The 20,292-nt window shown below is 37.1% G+C and overlaps 1 long non-coding RNA gene across 1 annotated transcript; it reads left to right on the top strand.

Moving 5' to 3' along the window:
* Positions 1-10,650: 10,650 nt before the first annotated feature.
* Positions 10,651-20,243, top strand: LOC109265831 (uncharacterized). The gene is made up of 3 exons (XR_002079362.2): positions 10,651-10,981; positions 13,912-14,108; positions 20,096-20,243. It is a non-coding gene; the product is annotated as an uncharacterized LOC109265831 (long non-coding RNA).
* The last annotated feature ends 49 nt before the right edge of the window (positions 20,244-20,292 follow it).

The raw sequence follows: 20,292 nt of genomic DNA, 5'->3' as shown, positions 1-20,292 counted from the left end.
ATGAATAAATGTTAACAAAAATTTTTAAAGTAGTCTGAACAGTTTCTCTTCTAGCCAATAGGCCGATTTCCTAAGCAGACACAACTATCCATTATCCCTGAACTTTGGGAAAGTGTCCCAGAGACCTCAGGGAGGTATGTCTGATTGCTCTGGTAGATGATCCTCCTAAAACTGACAGAATACTGCATCCTTAAATACAGAGTTAAATGCATTTAACCTTCCTCCACCAACATTAGATTCAATCTTCAAATTCTAGGATAACTAGCAGTGCTTGTAGATTTGTTCAGGTCTCCTTAATGCTATAAACCAAACACAACAATCACTGTACATCCGAAACCATAAGAGGAGACTGTATTCTGCTTTTACAAGGACTTCCTCCTACAAAGTACACAAAGCTGAAGTACATTTTTTTTTTTTTTTAGGTCATAGAACAAAACCAGAACGTGCAGTTTTAATTAATTTAAAGAATTCTCGCTCTACGCTTACTATTTGGTCTATTGTTTAAAAAGATTGGAATAGGATGTGTTTTCCTACAATTAGGAATGATTCTTTTTCAAAAGCAAGGACTCATGAAATACCAGTTTGCTGCTTTATGGCTACCATTTTATATTTTTATTATTATATTTTAATAACATATATATCTTATTTGTATTTTTAATCTGGCACACTTATGATGCCTCAGCATCTCCCATGAAGAAAGTTGAGAAAACCAAACATTTTGTTGTTGAGAAACGTGAGCTACTATATACAATTTTCTGTTAAACTAACATGAGTGGGGCACCTCGGTGGCTTGGTCAGTTTAGTGCCTGAGTCTTGATCTCAGCTCAGGTCTTGATCTCAGTGTCATGACTTCAATCACCATGTTGGGCTCTGCACTGAGTGTGAGGTCTACTTAAAAACCACAATAGCAACATGAGTGAAACATAAGCACCTACTCGTTAGGAATTTCTTTACTTTCAAGTAAGTATGCTAATTTAATAAAGACCTCTCACTAGGTCATTAAATGTTATCTAAATATCTTCTCTGCTTTCTTGCCTTTTCTGTTCTGCCCTCTTTAATCTTGCCATTCTGCCTCCAAACATGCTGGGCCTGAGTTCTTATAAAATGCATGTAATTTAAACTTTGCTTCTCTTTAATAATCTCTGGGGATGTTGGAAAAAGCAAAGTTTTATACATATTAAAACTAAAATGTGAACTGCCAGTTTGGAATGTTGACAAGAGTTGGTAAAGTTATGTGAGGGTAGGAAATGGGTTTCCTTCCTGAAAGTTTAATTTGGTGGTATTTTCTGGAAGGTGCCTGGAGCACTTGTTAACATTCATAACATGCTAACAAGATTTATTTTCATAGAGAATATAAATTGGGCAGGAGAAAGCTTAGTGAATGAACAACAGACTGGTATGGAGAAACGCAGGAATGTGGTTCTACCTACTGCCCTTCCTTTTTCAAACATGCATGGACACCTTCATGCCTGAGCCCTTCATTTTCTCTCTTTCCTCTTTAGTTCTCTATTTCCCTTCCAGCCTCCATTTGTATTCCTTTTTCCCAAAGCCTTTTAGTGTATACTTCAACACTATCCAACACTGTACATTTCTGTCTATCCTAACAACACTAGTATCTTTTTTATTATTATTATTAATTCAACACATTTAAAATGATCATCATATACTATAGTTCCTTAACACTTAAAAATTCAGTGTCTTTATCAATCTGAATTATACTTTAAGCACAAATATTTCATCAAAATATATTTGTCATTTTATTTTTAGATATTTATTATATGAAGCATATGTGTATGGGTGTGTGGTAAGATTAAAAACAATCAGGCGAGGTTCCGGAAGATGGCGGCGTAGGAGGACGCGGGGCTCACAGCGCGTCCTGCCGATCACTTAGATTCCACCTACACCTGCCTAAAGAACCCAGAAAACCGCCAGAGGATTAGCAGAAGGGAGTCTCCGGAGTCAAGCGCAGACTAGAGGCCCACGGAAGAGGGTAGGAAGGGCAGCGAGGCGGTGCGCGCTCCACGGACTGGCGGGAGGGAGCCGGGGCCGAGGGGCGGCTCGCCGGCCAAGCAGAGCCCCCGAGTCTGGCTGGCAAAAGCAGAGGGGCCGGACAGACTGTGTTCCGACAGCAAGCGCGACTTAGCGTCTGGGAGGTCATAAGTTAACAGCTCTGCTCGGAAAGCGGGAAGGCTGGAGGACAAAGGGAGGGAGAGCTGCTGAGCCCCCCGACGGCAGAGCTCAGCTTGGCGGGGAACAAAGGCGCCAGCGCCATCTCCCCCGCCCATCCCCCAGCCAAAATCCCAAAGGGAACCAGTTCCTGCCAGAGAACTTGCTCGCTCCGCGCAAACACCCAACTCTGTGCTTCTGCGGAGCCAAACCTCCGGCAGCGGATCTGACTCCCTCCCGCTGCCACAGGGCTCCTCCTGAAGTGGATCACCTAAGGAGAAGCGAGCTAAGCCTGCCCCTCCAGCCCCCGTGCACCTTGCCTACCCACCCCAGATAATACGCCAGATCCCCAGCAACACAAGCCTGGCAGTGTGCAAGTAGCCCAGAAGGGACACGCCACCCCACAGTGAATCCCGCCCCTAGGAGAGGGGAAGAGAAGGCACACACCAGTCTGACTGTGGCCCCAGCAGTGGGCTGGGGGCAGACATCGGGTCGGACTGCGGCCCCGCCCACTAACTCCAGTTATACACCACAGCACAGGGGAAGTGCACTGCAGGTCCTCACCACGCCAGGGACTCTCCAAAATGACCAAACGGAAGAATTCCCCTCAGAAGAATCTCCAGGAAATAACAACAGCTAATGAACTGATCAAAAAGGATTTAAATAATATAACAGAAAGTGAATTTAGAATAATAGTCATAAAATTAATCGCTGGGCTTGAAAACAGTATACAGGACAGCAGAGAATCTCTTGCCACAAAGATCGAGGGACTAAGGAACAGTCACGAGGAGTTGAAAAACGCTTTAAACGAATTGCAAAACAAAATGGAATCCACGATGGCTCGGCTTGAAGAGGCAGAGGAGAGAATAGGTGAACTAGAAGATAAAGTTATGGAGAAAGAGGAAGCTGAAAGAAAGAGAGATAAAAAAATCCAGGAGTATGAGGGGAAAATTAGAGAACTAAGTGATACACTAAAAAAAAATAATATACGCATAATTGGTATCCCAGAGGAGGAAGAGAGAGGGAAGGGTGCTGAAGGGGTACTTGAACAAATTATAGCTGAGAACTTCCCTGAACTGGGGAAGGAAAAAGGCATTGAAATCCAAGAGGCACAGAGAACTCCCTTCAGACGTAACTTGAATCGATCTTCTGCACGACATATCATAGTGAAACTGGCAAAATACAAGGATAAAGAGAAAATTCTGAAAGCAGCAAGGGATAAACGTGCCCTCACATATAAAGGGAGACCTATAAGACTTGTGACTGATCTCTCCTTTGAAACTTGGCAGGCCAGAAAGGCTTGGCACGATATCTACAGTGTGCTAAACAGAAAAAATATGCAGCCGAGAATCCTTTATCCAGCAAGTCTGTCATTTAGAATAGAAGGAGAGATAAAGGTCTTCCCAAACAAACAAAAACTGAAGGAATTTGTCACCACGAAACCAGCCCTACAAGAGATCCTAAGGGGGATCCTGTGAGACAAAGTACCAGAGACATCACTACAAGCATAAAACATACAGACATCACAATGACTCTAAACCCGTATCTTTCTATAATAACACTGAATGTAAATGGATTAAATGCGCCAACCAAAAGACATAGGGTATCAGAATGGATAAAAAAACAAGACCCATCTATTTGCTGTCTACAAGAGACTCATTTTAGATCTGAGGACACCTTTAGATTGAGAGTGAGGGGATGGAGAACTATTTATCATGCTCCTGGAAGCCAAAAGAAAGCTGGAGTAGCCATACTTATATCAGACAAACTAGACTTTAAATTAAAGGCTGTAACAAGAGATGAAGAAGGGCATTATATAATAATCACAGGGTCTATCCACCAGGAAGAGCTAACTATTATAAATGTCTATGCGCCAAATACCCGAGCCCCCAGATATATAAAACAATTACTCATAAACATAAGCAACCTTATTGATAAGAATGTGGTCATTGCAGGGGACTTTAACACCCCACTTACAGAAATGGATAGATCATCTAGACACACAGTCAATAAAGAAACAAGGGCCCTGAATGATACATTGGATCAGATGGACTTGACAGATATATTTAGAACTCTGCATCCCAAAGCACCAGAATATACTTTCTTCTCGTGTGCACATGGAACATTCTCCAAGATAGATTACATTCTGGGTCACAAAACAGCCCTTTATAAGTATAAAAGAATTGAGATCATACCATGCATACTTTCAGACCACAATGTTATGAAGCTTGAAATCAACCACAGGAAAAAGTCTGGAAAACCTCCAAAAGCATGGAGGTTAAAGAACACCCTACTAACGAATGAGTGGGTCAACCAGGCAATTAGAGAAGAAATTAAAACATATATGGAAACAAACGAAAATGAAAATACAACAATCCAAACGCTTTGGGATGCAGCGAAGGCAGTCCTGAGAGGAAAATACATTGCAATCCAGGCCTATCTCAAGAAACAAGAAAAATCCCAAATACAAAATCTAACAGCACACCTAAAGGAAATAGAAGCAGAACAGCAAAGGCAGCCTAAACCCAGCAGAAGAAGAGAAATCATAAAGATCAGAGCAGAAATAAACAATATAGAATCTAAAAAAACTGTAGAGCAGATCAACGAAACCAAGAGTTGGTTTTTTGAAAAAATAAACAAAATTGACAAACCTCTAGCCAGGCTTCTCAAAAAGAAAAGGGAGATGACCCAAATAGATAAAATCATGAATGAAAATGGAATGATTACAACCAATCCCTCAGAGATACAAACAATTATCAGGGAATACTATGAAAAATTATATGCCAGCAAATTGGACAACCTGGAAGAAATGGACAAATTTCTAAACACCCACACTCTTCCAAAACTCAATCAGGAGGAAATAGAAAGCTTGAACAGACCCATAACCAGCGAAGAAATTGAATCGGTTATCAAAAATCTCCCAACAAATAAGAGTCCAGGACCAGATGGCTTCCCAGGGGAGTTCTACCAGACATTTAAAGCAGAGATAATACCTATCCTTCTCAAGCTATTCCAAGAAATAGAAAGGGAAGGAAAACTTCCAGACTCATTCTATGAAGCCAGTATTACTTTGATTCCTAAACCAGACAGAGACCCAGTAAAAAAAGAGAACTACAGGCCAATATCCCTGATGAATATGGATGCAAAAATTCTTAATAAGATACTAGCAAATCGAATTCAACAGCATATAAAAAGAATTATTCACCATGATCAAGTGGGATTCATTCCTGGGATGCAGGGCTGGTTCAACATTCGCAAATTGATCAACGTGATACATCACATTAACAAAAAAAAAGAGAAGAACCATATGATCCTGTCAATCGATGCAGAAAAGGCCTTTGACAAAATCCAGCACCCTTTCTTAATAAAAACCCTTGAGAAAGTCGGGATAGAAGGAACATACTTAAAGATCATAAAGGCCATTTATGAAAAGCCCACAGCTAACATCATCCTCAACGGGGAAAAACTGAGAGCTTTTTCCCTGAGATCAGGAACACGACAGGGATGCCCACTGTCACCGCTGCTATTTAATATAGTGCTGGAAGTTCTAGCATCAGCAATCAGACAACAAAAGGAAATCAAAGGCATCAAAATTGGCAAAGATGAAGTCAAGCTTTCGCTTTTTGCAGATGACATGATATTATACTTGGAAAATCCGATAGACTCCACCAAAAGTCTGCTAGAACTGATACATGAATTCAGCAAAGTTGCAGGATACAAAATCAATGTGCAGAAATCAGTTGCATTCTTATACACTAACAATGAAGCAACAGAAAGACAAATGAAGAAACTGATCCCATTCACAATTGCACCAAGAAGCATAAAATACCTAGGAATAAATCTAACCAAAGATGTAAAAGATCTGTATGCTGAAAACTATAGAAAGCTTATGCAGGTAATTGAAGAAGATATAAAGAAATGGAAAGACATTCCCTGCTCATGGATTGGAAGAATAAATATTGTCAAAATGTCAATACTACCCAAAGCTATCTACACATTCAATGCAATCCCAATCAAAATTGCACCAGCATTCTTCTCGAAACTAGAACAAGCAATCCTAAAATTCATATGGAACCACAAAAGGCCCCGAATAGCCAAAGTAATTTTGAAGAAGAAGACCAAAGCAGGAGGCATCACAATCCCAGACTTTAGCCTCTACTACAAAGCTGTCATCATCAAGACAGCATGGTATTGGCATAAAAACAGACACATAGACCAATGGAATAGAATAGAAACCCCAGAACTAGACCCACAAACGTATGGCCAACTCATCTTTGACAAAGCAGGAAAGAACATCCAATGGAAAAAAGACAGTCTCTTTAACAAATGGTGCTGGGAGAACTGGACAGCAACATGCAGAAGGTTGAAACTAGACCACTTTCTCACACCATTCACAAAAATAAACTCAAAATGGATAAAGGACCTGAATGTGAGACAGGAAACCATCAAAACCTTAGAGGAGAAAGCAGGAAAAGACCTCTCTGACCTCAGCCGTAGCAATCTCTTACTCGGCACATCCCCAAAGGCAAGGGAATTAAAAGCAAAAGTGAATTACTGGGACCTTATGAAGATAAAAAGCTTCTGCACAGCAAAGGAAACAACCAACAAAACTAAAAGGCAACCAACGGAATGGGAAAAGATATTTGCAAATGACATATCGGACAAAGGGCTAGTATCCAAAATCTATAAAGAGCTCATCAAACTCCACACCCGAAAAACAAATAACCCAGTGAAGAAATGGGCAGAAAACATGAATAGACACTTCTCTAAAGAAGACATCCGGATGGCCAACAGGCACATGAAAAGATGTTCAACGTCGCTCCTTATCAGGGAAATACAAATCAAAACCACACTCAGATACCACCTCACGCCAGTCAGAGTGGCCAAAATGAAGAAATCAGGAGACTATAGATGCTGGAGAGGATGTGGAGAAACAGGAACCCTCTTGCACTGTTGGTGGGAATGCAAATTGGTGCAGCCACTCTGGAAAGCAGTGTGGAGGTTCCTCAGAAAATTAAAAATAGACCTACCCTATGACCCAGCAATAGCACTGCTAGGAATTTATCCAAGGGATACAGGAGTACTGATGCATAGGGGCACCTGTACCCCAATGTTTATAGCGGCACTCTCAACAATAGCCAAATTATGGAAAGAGCCTAAATGTCCATCAACTGATGAATGGATAAAGAAATTGTGGTTTATATACACAATGGAATACTACGTGGCAATGAGAAAAAATGAAATATGGCCTTTTGTAGCAACATGGATGGAACTGGAGAGTGTGATGCTAAGTGAAATAAGCCATACAGAGAAAGACAGATACCATATGGTTTCACTCTTATGTGGATCCTGAGAAACATAACAGAAACCCATGGGGGAGGGGAAGGAAAAAAAAAAAAAAAAAAAAAAAAAAGAGGTTAGAGTGGGAGAGAGCCAAAGCATTAGAGACTGTTAAAAACTGAGAACAAACTGAGGGTTGATGGGGGGTGGGAGGGAGGGCAGGGTGGGAGGGAGGGCAGGGTGGGTGATGGGTATTGAGGAGGGCACCTTTTGGGATGAGCACTGGGTGTTGTATGGAAACCAATTTGACAGTAAATTTCATAAAAAAAAAAAAAAAAAAAACAACAATCAGATCACCATTACTGGATATTTCATTTATAACTTTCACTTAATTGCAAAGTTAATATTGTAAACATGTCTAATATTTGTGTGCCATTTATTATTTTTACGTCATTGTGTTTTTATGAACGTTTCACCGGCTTTGTTCTTTGAGTTCAGAGTATTTGCAGAGCACTGGGTCACTGATCATTTCTGATCAAGTCAACAAGTATCCTCATCTTCTGAAATAGTCTCAAGAGCTGAGCAGTGAATTCAGATCTAAATCTCACTTTTATTTCCAGTTTTACCTTGTTGCTAGGAGTATTCAGCTTCATTTTCAGAAATTATATAAAAGAAAGCCAATTTCATGGAGAACTTTGCAGAACCATGACTATAACTCAAACATGAATTACAGATTTTATATATTTCTTATGGTCTCAGGAACACATTCACTTGTTCCTGAAATTCCTGTTTTATAGGGAGTTTTTAGGGGACACGGTTTATTTTCAGCTGCTTAAGAAACTAACACTGAAGATGCAGATACTTTATAATTGAGATACTTCTTGAGATTTGCACTTCAAAACATAGCCACACAAAATAAAGCACATTTTATAATCACTAACCACTTTTGAAATTGAGAATTCATTTTCTGGCAAGAGCTGTGTAATTTTTAAAAATCTATTATTTCTTCAAACCCAGGGCAGTTCAGCAAAGAGAAATAAGAATAGTTTTACAGTGCCATCTGTTTAATACACATGTTCAGTTTGAATCTAAATATCTGGCTTTCTGTAAACAATTGAACAAAGTTTCTTTTTATTCTTTGGAAAAAATTTTGTTCGTATCACTGTCGATCTTTTCCATTCAATTTCAAAATAATACATCTTAACTGAAGAAACCATGACTTTTGTAACAGTAAAAAGAGCAAAATAATATTTATATTAATTCCCATTTCACAGAGGCCAGATCATGGACCCAGAGCCAGACTGCCTGGATTATAATCTCAACTCCACCCCTAGCCTCAGTTTGCTCATCAATAAAATGGAGTTGGTAACAGTGCATAAATAACAATGTTATTTTGAGAATGAGTACTGCACTCCCTGACATACCATAAAACCCAGCGAGTGTTACTAATACCATTATTATTAAAATCAAATTACTTTTTAATTGCATAACGTTTTGTGATAATTTTATGATGTCATTTTAATTTTTTTCACATGGAAGTGAAAAAAATACACTACATTATTTAGGCTTATTGATAAATATGGTAGTAATTAAATATCTACAGATATACATCTAAGTTAAAGCAAAAGTCAGTAAGTATTGGGGCACCTGGGTTGCTCAGTTGGTGACAGCTCAGAGTCTGAAGACTGTTTCCCATTCTGTGTCTCCCTCTCTCTCTGCCCCTCCTCTGCTTGTGGTCTCTCTCAAAAATAAACATTAAAAAAAATCAGTAAGTATCAGAATTTCCCATTTTTCCTTACACATATAAATACTTGTAGAGAACTTAAAGGTCCAGGCCTGTGTATCCCATAATGAAACAAGAGGCATTTATAACTCACTTTTTCTCCCACTAACAAAAGCAAATAAATACACATAAATGTGCATATCAACACAAATGTAAGTACAGATATTTCTCAGTCTGCACTGTATTTTAGTTTATTTTTCCTCCGCTGTCTTTTTCAGTATCCTTCATAAAGAGTATCTATTACAGCACACCCATTAGTTTATTTGTGCTAGCATTTATATGGGCTAGCATACTCAAGAGACTCTCAGAGTATCTTCAAAGGGTAAATGACAAGTATTTACTGGCTGTATTTATATGTCAATAAATGAATATCAGCCGTTAAATAATTTAAAAGAGGAAATTAGGAAAAAAGAATGTGGAAGAGAAGGTAACTATCATTCAAGGGTATGCTTTAGAAGTAAGGAATTATCTAGGGAATACAATGTTATTTATAACTTAAAGCACATGGGGCAATCATTTAAAAAACCAATATCTGAAAGGCATTAATCTATAATCATGCTAATACTTTACCATTCTTTGTTAAGAAATTACTGCAATGCTCCCCATATATGGTGATATCTAATGAGTCACTTCATACTTGACAATTATGAAAACACTTAATTTTAGTTTTAAATAGACTAAAGTACAAAAAGAAATATCATTGTATTAAATTTTGTATGTAAACTGTAACCTAGATTCTTGGAGCAAACAAAAAGATCTATGCTTTCGTCACTTAGTCTCTGTGCCTTAGTTTCATTATGTATAAAGAATCATATAAAATCATATTTAATGCCCTTTCCATTGCCAAACTTCCAGTTCTACATGTTATTTTAAAATAAGCAAGAATTATATATTTTTTATGATACCTAATATGTTCTTTTTGAAATTTAATGAAGAGATACTGGCTTTTTTTCCTACTACCGAGAGAGGGGTCCACACCCTCTTGTTCTGAGTTTCCCTCATAGCTTTCAGGGAAACTTTGACAATGTCCAGAGCCCTTGATGTCCTACCGATGAAGGAGGAGGAAGTCCTGAAATTTCTTGCAGCTGGAACCCTCTTAGATGGCACCAACCCTGACTTCCAAACACATCAGTACATCTACAAAAGGGCCGAGGCTTCTGGTGTTTACTGCTCCCAGCAGTGACCAATCAGCCTCTCCAGAGGCATCTTGGGCCTACCATCGCTCCGTATAACATACTCTCCCCCACCCGTGTGGACCCAGCCACCCAGAGCAAACACAGGGAGCTCACCGGGCGAGCCTGAGGAGGCCGTGGCGTCCAGGAAGTTCTGCGCATGTGCGGTCCTGGCTCCCGTGAAAGCTTACGGGAAGTCTCGCGTGATCTCTACCTCCAAAGAAATCCTGAAGAGCCTGACGAGGAAGAGCAGGTCGTTGCTGGAGAGGGTGTGAGCAAGCGGGAATTTCAGGCTGAATGCACAACCCCAGCTGCAGCGATCTCTATGACTCAGCGGGAGGTGGCGGTGGGGTCTGAAGGTGCATGTGGTGCCCGCAGCCAGCCGGCAGTTCCATGCTGAGGCCTGGTCTGTAGCTTCCACTACCAGGCCGGAGTTGGGGGCGAACTACTGACCGGTCTGAAGCTCTTCTTCCACAGACTCTAAACGCAAAGTGGACATAAGGTCGACGGAAAATAAACAGCTTGATAGAAAAGGAAAAAAAAATCTAGAATCTTCGCTCTAAAGAAGAGAAAATAGACGGTAATTCTCTGGATATAGGCTCTGTAGGGTATGCTGTCAGATTTTAAATTCTTATCTTCATAATCATGATTGTGAACAGCCTAAAGAAAGCGTGCAATACAGAATTCATTATTAATTGTAATATCTTGTAGAATATTATTAATCTAAATTGATCTGTGATGAAGTCCTGAAATATATTGAGGGGTGAAATCAAGTTTGTTTCTTTCAAAATTAATAAGACCTTATTGGATGGGAGAGCTTTGGAATAATTCTTTAAGAATACATTTGGGAAAGACTTCATCAAATTTCCCTGATTAAATTAGATTTGGACTTTAAAATCATGATTTGAAATCAGGAGCTTTCTGATGGATTTGAAAGAATTAAGATTAATGTATCTATGAAAAATGGAATAGTCCTGAAGACTCTGGAGGGAAGCAGGCTATTTAAGTATTTTTTCTGCTTTGTTGGAGTCCTCAAAATAAATATGGAAAAAAGCCAAACAATAAGAGGTGGAGGAGTTTCATTAGGATTAGGCACTGAAAGTTGTCAGCAGAGTCTGAAGTATCAGAATCTGTCCTTGCCAGAAAAATAATAACAAGAGCAGTTTAGACCTCTAAATAATCTACATATTTTGTGAAAAGAGAAGGGAATTAATATTAAAGTGAGTGTTTTGTGAGATTGTAGGGAAGATTCTGTAGCAAGTTAAAAATGAATTTGTCATAGGTAATAGGAAAGAGAAAAGAGATTTTGCGAAAGAAGGGGAAATAAAGGGTAAAGATATAACAAAAAAGTAAAGAAGATGTCAGGTGAGACATGCAAATATAGATAGAGGAAGCAATAAATTGACATAGAGTTTAAAAGAGAATCCACGGAAACAGAAGAGTGAAAAAATAAACCCCCATTATTTCAATGAAGGGCCAGAAAGTGGGCAAATAAAGGTGCTAAACTCTTGAACACATTAAAATAAATTTCCACCTTGTTTCTTATGGTAGTTTTGAGAATAATTTTCACTAGTTGTTCCTTAATCCCAGGCAGTAATTTCTAAATTCTGGCAGGTAAATGTTTAACATTCCAGTAAAGTCTCTGATATCAGATGGAGTTCTTAGCAAAATTGCAGGGTATGCTAAATTAGGATAATTAACAATTTACACTGAATTATAAGTAATCCTTTTGCTGACTGAAGGTGTTTGAGGAGACCAAGAACTGAAGACGTTTAACAAAGTAATGGGTGACTTCACCCAAGGCTCTGGCACAAATTCAAATTAAAGGAAACAAATAATACTCATGCCTGAGGTAGCTGAGCTTATGCTAAACTGTCAGCATATGTCTGCAAAAAACAAAATGGGAATGTAAATAAATAGATAACAAAATTTTGACATTAGACATTCACTTAATTTTTGATCAAAAAGAGTTTGTGAGTTCACTCTAATATACAACTTTGAACCCATGATATCAATTTTGTCACTAAAATGAGAGTTTTACTAAGTGAAATCTGTCTCCCTAAAAATATGCACTATTAAATTATTAGAAATATAAGCTTAATAGGATAATGAAAATTTCTCAGGTTTGTAGCATTTCTACTGTGTTCCATTTGGTGTTTATATCAGGAATAAAAATAAGCACTAATATGTATTTTCAAGAAGGAAAATCCAAAATTATAACTAATAAAAATCATTAGTTGAATCAAATAGGAAATCAGTATTATATATGTATCAAATATGTTTTTATGTCTTAATGTCACTTTTTCAAAGATTTTATTTTTTAAGTAATCTCTACACCCAATGTAGGGCTCGACCTCATGACCTCGAGGTCAAGAGTCATAGGCTTCATCGACTGAGCGAGCCAGGCACCCTATATATCTTAATATTATATGAAGACTTTCTATTGATTAGGAAAGAATGCCTAGGCCAACATTTCAGTGATGATTTAGCATCATAATGTAGAAAGGCAAATACATGGTTTGGAATAAGACAGAGCTGGGTTCGAATGCCAATTCTATTAGTTACTTTCTAGGTTAAGTTTGAAAAATTATTTCCTTCCTCCGAGATAGGGTTCCCTGTTTCTAAAATGTTGTCAAATGCCTAATCATAAGAGTGTTTTGAAGATTGTATTAAATTAGGTAGTGAATGTAACAATCTAGTATCCCACTATGCATGGAATAACCATTAAAATGAAAAGTATGATCATTATGATTTCATGAATGAGTAACGCCAGCCGCATTCCAGTGTAATCTCACAACCTTCTTAGCCCCTCTTTTAAATATCCCAACAAGGAGGAAACATTTTCTTAGTGATCCTCAGGTCCCCCACTTGCACCCAGGCTCCACCAAAGTCTCTTGATGTCTGCCATTGCCTGAGGAACCCATGAAGTTCATCTCCAAAAACTTAGTCACACTTTGTATTGGTGATATTCATTTATTTGGCCAATTCTTGCAACTTCAAGGTTTCAGAAACCTACCCAATGTTGTCAGCTGCATCCCTTAATCTTTGCTTTCCATTTAGCACTTCTCTTTTCTGAGATACTGTTGTTTTATAGGAGGAAAGTAAGCCATAAACTCTGTCAAGTAAAAAGGAAGGGTTAGAAGGATTCTCACCCAGCACCCATATCAGTTACCCTTCTTCCATTATCTGACTAAAAGTAGTTTTATCTCTTATCCTCATTTTGGTTCATTTCATGAAAATCTGAATTGCTATAAAATTTGTTTTTGTGTGTGTGATAAATATGATTTGACACATATAATTCTTTATATCAAATTAACTATGCAAGTTACAGATAACCAAAGGAAATGGGAAAGATAAGAAGTTTGTGATGGCATTACAAAATCTGTATGAAATAAATGCAAATGTTGACAAAGTTAGACTTCCATGTACAATATTTGCTTTATCATGTTTCTCTTTAAGGTGTGTACCATCTTACTGTGTTCTGTTTTGTTGTACTCCTCTCTTCCACAGTGTCTGATAAAGTGAAGAGGTTTGTGTTTTATTGGAGCATGTGATTCTGCATACTTGTACTGAAGATGGCAGTGAATTTGTGGAAGCATATTGCAGATTACATGAGATTAACTACTTACTTCAACACACAGTGTCAGAATCCAACCTGTAACACATACAATACGAGTTAAATTCCAGAGGGAGATCAATGATGAAAGGTAAAAGCATTTTGGAATCATTAAGCAGACCAATTCTACAAGAGTGTTCCTAGAAGGGGTTGGGGAATATTTATTTTTATAAAGTTTCTACTTTTTAAAAGTTATTTTCTTATGCCTGATTAGGCACAATTATCTTGTCCTTTCCTAAACTCCAAAAACATTCCTATGTGTACAGTGTCATTAGCTGTTGATCATATGCTCTCCTGTGCTGGCACTTTACTCTCCTCTCACAATGTTAATTAACTTTTCAAGTTAGATTTAAAATTTTCTTAAGGCAGGGGCAATGTATTATATTAATTTATTCAATAAATAATCTTGATAAAGGAATAACTAGGGAATATTCAAATGATACTGAAGTAAAAGCACACAAAAATAAGGAAGTTTATCAAAAATCAAAACAAAAAAGCCATTAATACTGTTCTTTCAACTTATGCTCTATGAAGGTATCATGTTAAAGAATTTGAGCAAAGGGGAAGGTAGAAAGAGCATGATAATGGAGGCAGATATGACTCCACAAACCCTGGTTTTGTTGCTTGCTGATTGTGTAATAATAGGGTAATTACTCTTTTGGGTAATTATTAATTCTCTTACTGGTATGATATATAGACTACTAGCATAGTCTCATTTTTTCCCCCCACTGGGAACTTGGTAACAAAAATATGAATTAAATTTCTCTCTCAAAACCCATTGACTGTGTGTGAGCATATAGTAGATGGTAAATAAAAGCAAGTATTTTTTTCTACATGTTTACTTACTGCTCTGTAAGTCCTCATCATGGGGATGACTTAATGGGAAGAAATGATGCTTAAACAGATTTGGAACCTAGTAAAAATAAGAATTTCTGGATTAATTTGTTCATTTCCATAATAATGAGATATTAACTAAATCTATTTATTCAACCTAACTCACATTTTACTTATCAAGATGATGTTTGGTGTTTTAAGTGGTACAGGTAATTTTTGATTAACTAGAATCATTAAAGTCTACTGATTTTGAGTTTCACAACTCATTGACAGTATAGTTCATTAACTGCTTGTTCCATAGAAGATCTATAGTCAATGAAGCATAATCTCCTACACACATACTTAGAAAATTGTACCCACCAGGAAGTGAGTTCCAGAGGTCCCATCAGTATCATCCATTCAGGATTGGTCTTCTAATAGTCAGATCAAGAGAATTAATAGATTAAGCCATGGATCCTTGAAAATTCCATTAGCTAAGCAAACTTATTTTTAAATTGCTGCTGACAGTTTGAAAAAAAAAATAATTGAATTTTAAACACGAAGATGAGTAAAATTGAGGAAATAATTATTATTTTAATTAATTATCTAATTGTGCATTATGAAAATGATGGTGTTGCTCTGTATAATTCTGTCATCTTTGTTATAATTCTATTTGAGGTATCCAATGTGTCTAAGTTGGATTACATCAGTTATGTGCAAACATCTTTTACCATTATTAAAGTTTATTTATTTATCTTGAGAGAGAGAGAGAGAGAGAGAGAGAGAGAGACAGCACAGGTGTGGGAGGGGCAGAGAGAGGGAGAGAGAGAGAGAATCCCAAGCAGGCTCTGCACTTTCAGCATGGAACCCAACGTAGGGCTTGAACTCACAAACCATGAGATCATGACCTGAACTGAAATCAAGAGTCAGATGCTTAACTGACTGAGCCACCTGGGCATCCCAACATCTTTTACCTTCATTAACACTTTCTTCTATTCAGCATCGTTTACTTCACCTCAGAGGAATGCCCCATTTCCTTTAGTAACTGTTCAAACAAATTCACTTTACTTTTAAGGTACTGAGAGTCTGACCTCAGCTCACCTCTTCAAGCTTCTCTCCTGACCTCATCTCTGAGTGCCAGTTCCCACAAGCCTTAAAAAATTCCTTCATTTCTTTACATGTGCTCTGTTATCTCTCTCCTTCAGGTTTTTCCATACTTCTGCTATGACATTCTTTCCCTCCAAAATTAACCTGGCTAACTTGTACTCATCACTCAAATGTCAGCTTAGACATAATTTTCTACACTAGGTGCTAACCCTTGCTTGACCCCATAATTCTGAGACAGATGTTGTTCTTATGAGCTCCCATAAAACACTGTTCTATGTCCACACTAGTGTGTCATTGCCTGTTTAATTGTCTGTACCCCACACCAGATGGTAGAACACCTTGTTCACCCTTGAATCCCCAGTTAACAGCACAATGCCTAGCACAATAGTAAAAAAAAAAAAAAAAAAAAAAAAAAAAAAAAAATTGTCATAGAATGGATGAGTAAACTCACATAATTTTGGTTTGCTTATTTTACAGGGAGAGGAAAACCCTTGAATGGGAATGTGATTTTTAATTTTTAGTTCTACAAGACAATCTAAGAGCAAATAAGTATCACTTTATTGATTACACTTCTTACAAATGACTCAACTGTCCTTGTTTATATTGAACATCATTCCTAGGCTCAAAAATCATTCACAAGTAATAAAATAAGCAGAGACATAATTACAGCATAATGCTCAAATCTGATGAAGCTAGGAGATATTGGTAATTTAGACCTATGTGAAGTGCAAAAGCAGATTAGTGAGGCCTGCAGAGGATAACACAGATGAGAAACAAATTGTTTCACATTGTAGAAATTAAAATCTTAGAAATTGGAAGGGACAACTTTGGTGAAAGACAAGGGGGAGGTGGAGGGAGATGCTGAAAAGAGGAGGATTGTTTGAATGCTTTTTAATGGAGTGGATTGGGGGCCAGGTCCCCAATGACCCTTAATGTGACCTGTATACTCGCCCTTCATCTGCCACCAGTCTTAGGCAATGGGTTTAAGAACCTGAACCCGAAAAGTTTCAGAGCAGAGGTAAATAATAGGACAAGATAGAAGAACTGAAATCACAATGAATTATGTGGCCGCAACTCTCACAAGTACCCAAAATGCATGTAGGGTTCTTTCCTGCTCTCCTTATTTTCTTGCTTTTCTCCACACTCCCTCAACCTTGTCACAACAGAGTAGAGGATCCCTCTCTGGGGAAAGAGAATGGCTTTAAAAGATTGTCTTGCAGAAACTACAGTGTGGGGAGTGAGCCCCAAGGTAAAAACAGACAGTACAAATGATTTCACCACTTGACAAACTTGGTCCACCCATGGGGAATATTTGCAGGCAGTTTTTCAGGTATTTAATCTTACATATGACTTTCTTTAAACAACCTTCTAAAATAAAGGGGGAATAAAGCAAAAGAAGCCATGAGAGGCATTCAGCAGAGATAAATTTCAAAGAAAATTTGATCACCTATCAGAGAGATAAGACACTGCAATGTGAAACAAGGATATGCTATTAAAAGAAATAAAATAAGAAATTTCAATTGGTAGTTATAATTATGGAAGCTGCAATTTTACAAAAATTCATTAGAGAGATTAGAAGTTAAAGTTGATCTTTCAAAGGATAAAAGAAAAGAAAAAGTTGAGAAATAAGGAGGGAAAGTTAGAAGATTGAAGAAAAAATTGCTACATCTGATTAATGAGTTCCAAAGAGCCCAGAAGGGAGGAGATTTCTAGTGAAATAGTATGAGGACCTTTATTAGAACTCAAGAGTATAAAATTCTGGATGGAAATGGCCTACCAAGTCCAAATACAATGGACTGAAAAGTAGATGCATCATTAACATAATTTTGAAATTTTAGATCACCAACATTCGATAGTCAATTCTAGAATTTTGCAGGGTAAAAATAAGGTCATGGTAAATATTCAAGCATAGCATTAAATTACTCAAAAACATTGGGAATCAAGTTTGGAGCACTGGCTTCAAAAGTCTAAGATGAAATCATTTCTATCTTAAAACATTCAAATTACAAAAATCATAAGCCAAGGAAAAGAGTAAAATAAAAGTAATTTCAGACAACAAAACATCAAAATTTTATTCCTCACTCTCCCTTTCTTGGGAAGCTATTAGAAGATGTGCTTGACCAAAGCATGGAGACAAACCAGTAAATAGAAATGCAAGGGAGTTCCAAAATAACACAAAAGAGTGTAAAACTATAATAATAAATCAACAGATAATATAAAATATTATGAATGTTTATCAGCACATTGAAAATATTAATAAATAGGGAAATAAAAGCCAGCCCCTCTCCAAATAGTTTTTATAAGAGTTGAAAACAGTAGGCTCACAGGACAAAATTAATTTTTGTGTGTATATGGAACAAGAGAAATGGATAGCTGGGCTAATGCTGTGTTGTGTTATAAATTTGTGCTTATAATATGTGCAATTATTAATAAATATAAAGTAAAATATAAAAATTAATTATAAACAAAATATCCTTGTTATTTTCCATTGTGTTTTCAAAGGAGGCAGAAGTGATTGAATGATAGAATGTCTTCTAAGAAAACCACAAATCTATGCATGTAATTGGAGTCCCAAGTACTCCATGCCTTGAAAAAACAGCATATTAACAAATAATAAAAATTAAATTTGCCAGAATGCTTTTAACTGTGATGTAGTTATTGGCTGGTAAAGTTTATAAGCCTTCTTTAACTTACTAATAAAATCTCCTTTGAATCGAATAATGTACTTTTGATACAGAGATTCCCTTGAATTCTGGAAGATTTAAATCTGATTCAAATTTGAAAACACGTATTGAATGGATTTTAAACATAGCCAAACTAAATCTTGAATTTTCATCTGTTAATGGTACATAAAAATCTGAAGCTTTCACACTAATTCTAATGACTTAAGACAGGCTTATATTCAGAAGTCTCATTTTTACATAACTTATCTTGGTTAAAATTCTGGGATATTTCTGTTAATCCAGAGCAGAGTACAATGGAGAGAATTTAAAGATGTAAACAACACTTTAAACTAGGAAAACCAGTTATGTGTTCTAAACCAAGGCAAATTATGTAAAATTTACCTCTTTGTCCTCTTCAGCTCCTTGAAGGGCATTTGTGCATTTGTAGTAAGGCACAAGGATCCCTTCTTTCACAGAAAATAACCATCCTGTGATAGAATTATACCACATACATTTCAGGATGATTCCGTGTTTGAAATTGGAATGTAACAAAGTCTAATAGGTTAAGGCAAATTCACTCAAACCAAAGGTATTTTGGACTTCCTCCATTGCATTAATTTGTATTATCAAAGAACAAGTTGAACCTATGTACTCTGTCCTGATTGAACCCTCCAACCCATTACTCTTTGCTCACTGAGTAAAGTATTTAATACTATAATAAGTGGCTTCTTGTATCTCAACATTACTTTAGAATGATGGCTGGTTTATTCAAGTGTGTGACAGAGACAAAAGATAGTTCTGAATGGCAATTGCTTTAATAAATAACTCAGATAAATAGATTTCATAGAAGCCACCCTACCTAGGACAATGGTTTTTGCTATTTTTTTTTCTCCAGCATAATACTTCCATAAACTCAGCTAGAGTAATTTCCATTTAATTAGCAATTATTACCAGTTAAGACACTTATATTTTAGGATTGTATGTGGACTTTAGAGAACTGCAAGTTGTTGTTGTTACTGAGTTGTTATTATAGCAGAAGAAACAGACAAATTAATGACAATTCATAATGTATGGTAATGGTAATGATTTTATTATATCAAATATATGACAAACTCACCCTCCCAGCTTCATTATTTGAAAAGAATGTCCATGAAGATGTTGGTATACCATGCTAAGGAGTTTGTATCTTATCCTTTCGTCTTGTCAGGAGCAAGTGCAATGGAAAGGGTTAGGATTTGAGTTTATGCTCTAATTGTCTCTCAACTATCTGTTTTCCCCTTATTTCCTTTATTAATAGAATTTCCCTGTCCTTTTATCTGGGCTAACAGCTGAAAAGACTATAGAGGACAATATTTCCTTCTTCCTTCACACAGATATACCTGTAAAATTAAATTCTTGACAATGCAATATGAGCAAAAAAGTGACGTGTGCAAGTTCTAAATCATGGCCTAAAAAAACCAGTTGTTAACCTCTACTCCCTTTCTTCCTTCCTGAGGACCTGAATGTTACTCTGGTCATGATCAGCCAGCTATAATCGTGTATGAGGGCTACACATGAGAGAAAAGTAGAGCAAGAAGACAGAGGGACTCTGCATCTGTGGAAAATTTTTGGAGAAGCAGCCTAATTCTTTCTGGACCATTCACCAACCCCTGAACTGTTATGGTGAGAAAGATAATATATTTTTTCTTTAAA

This window comes from Panthera pardus, unplaced genomic scaffold (genome assembly GCF_024362965.1).
Source record: "Panthera pardus isolate Hobbes unplaced genomic scaffold, ASM2436296v1 HiC_scaffold_1, whole genome shotgun sequence".
Classification (NCBI taxonomy): Eukaryota; Metazoa; Chordata; class Mammalia; order Carnivora; family Felidae; genus Panthera; species Panthera pardus.
The sequence above is the reverse complement of the archived record's forward strand: the minus strand, read 5'-3'. Positions and strand labels throughout refer to the sequence as shown.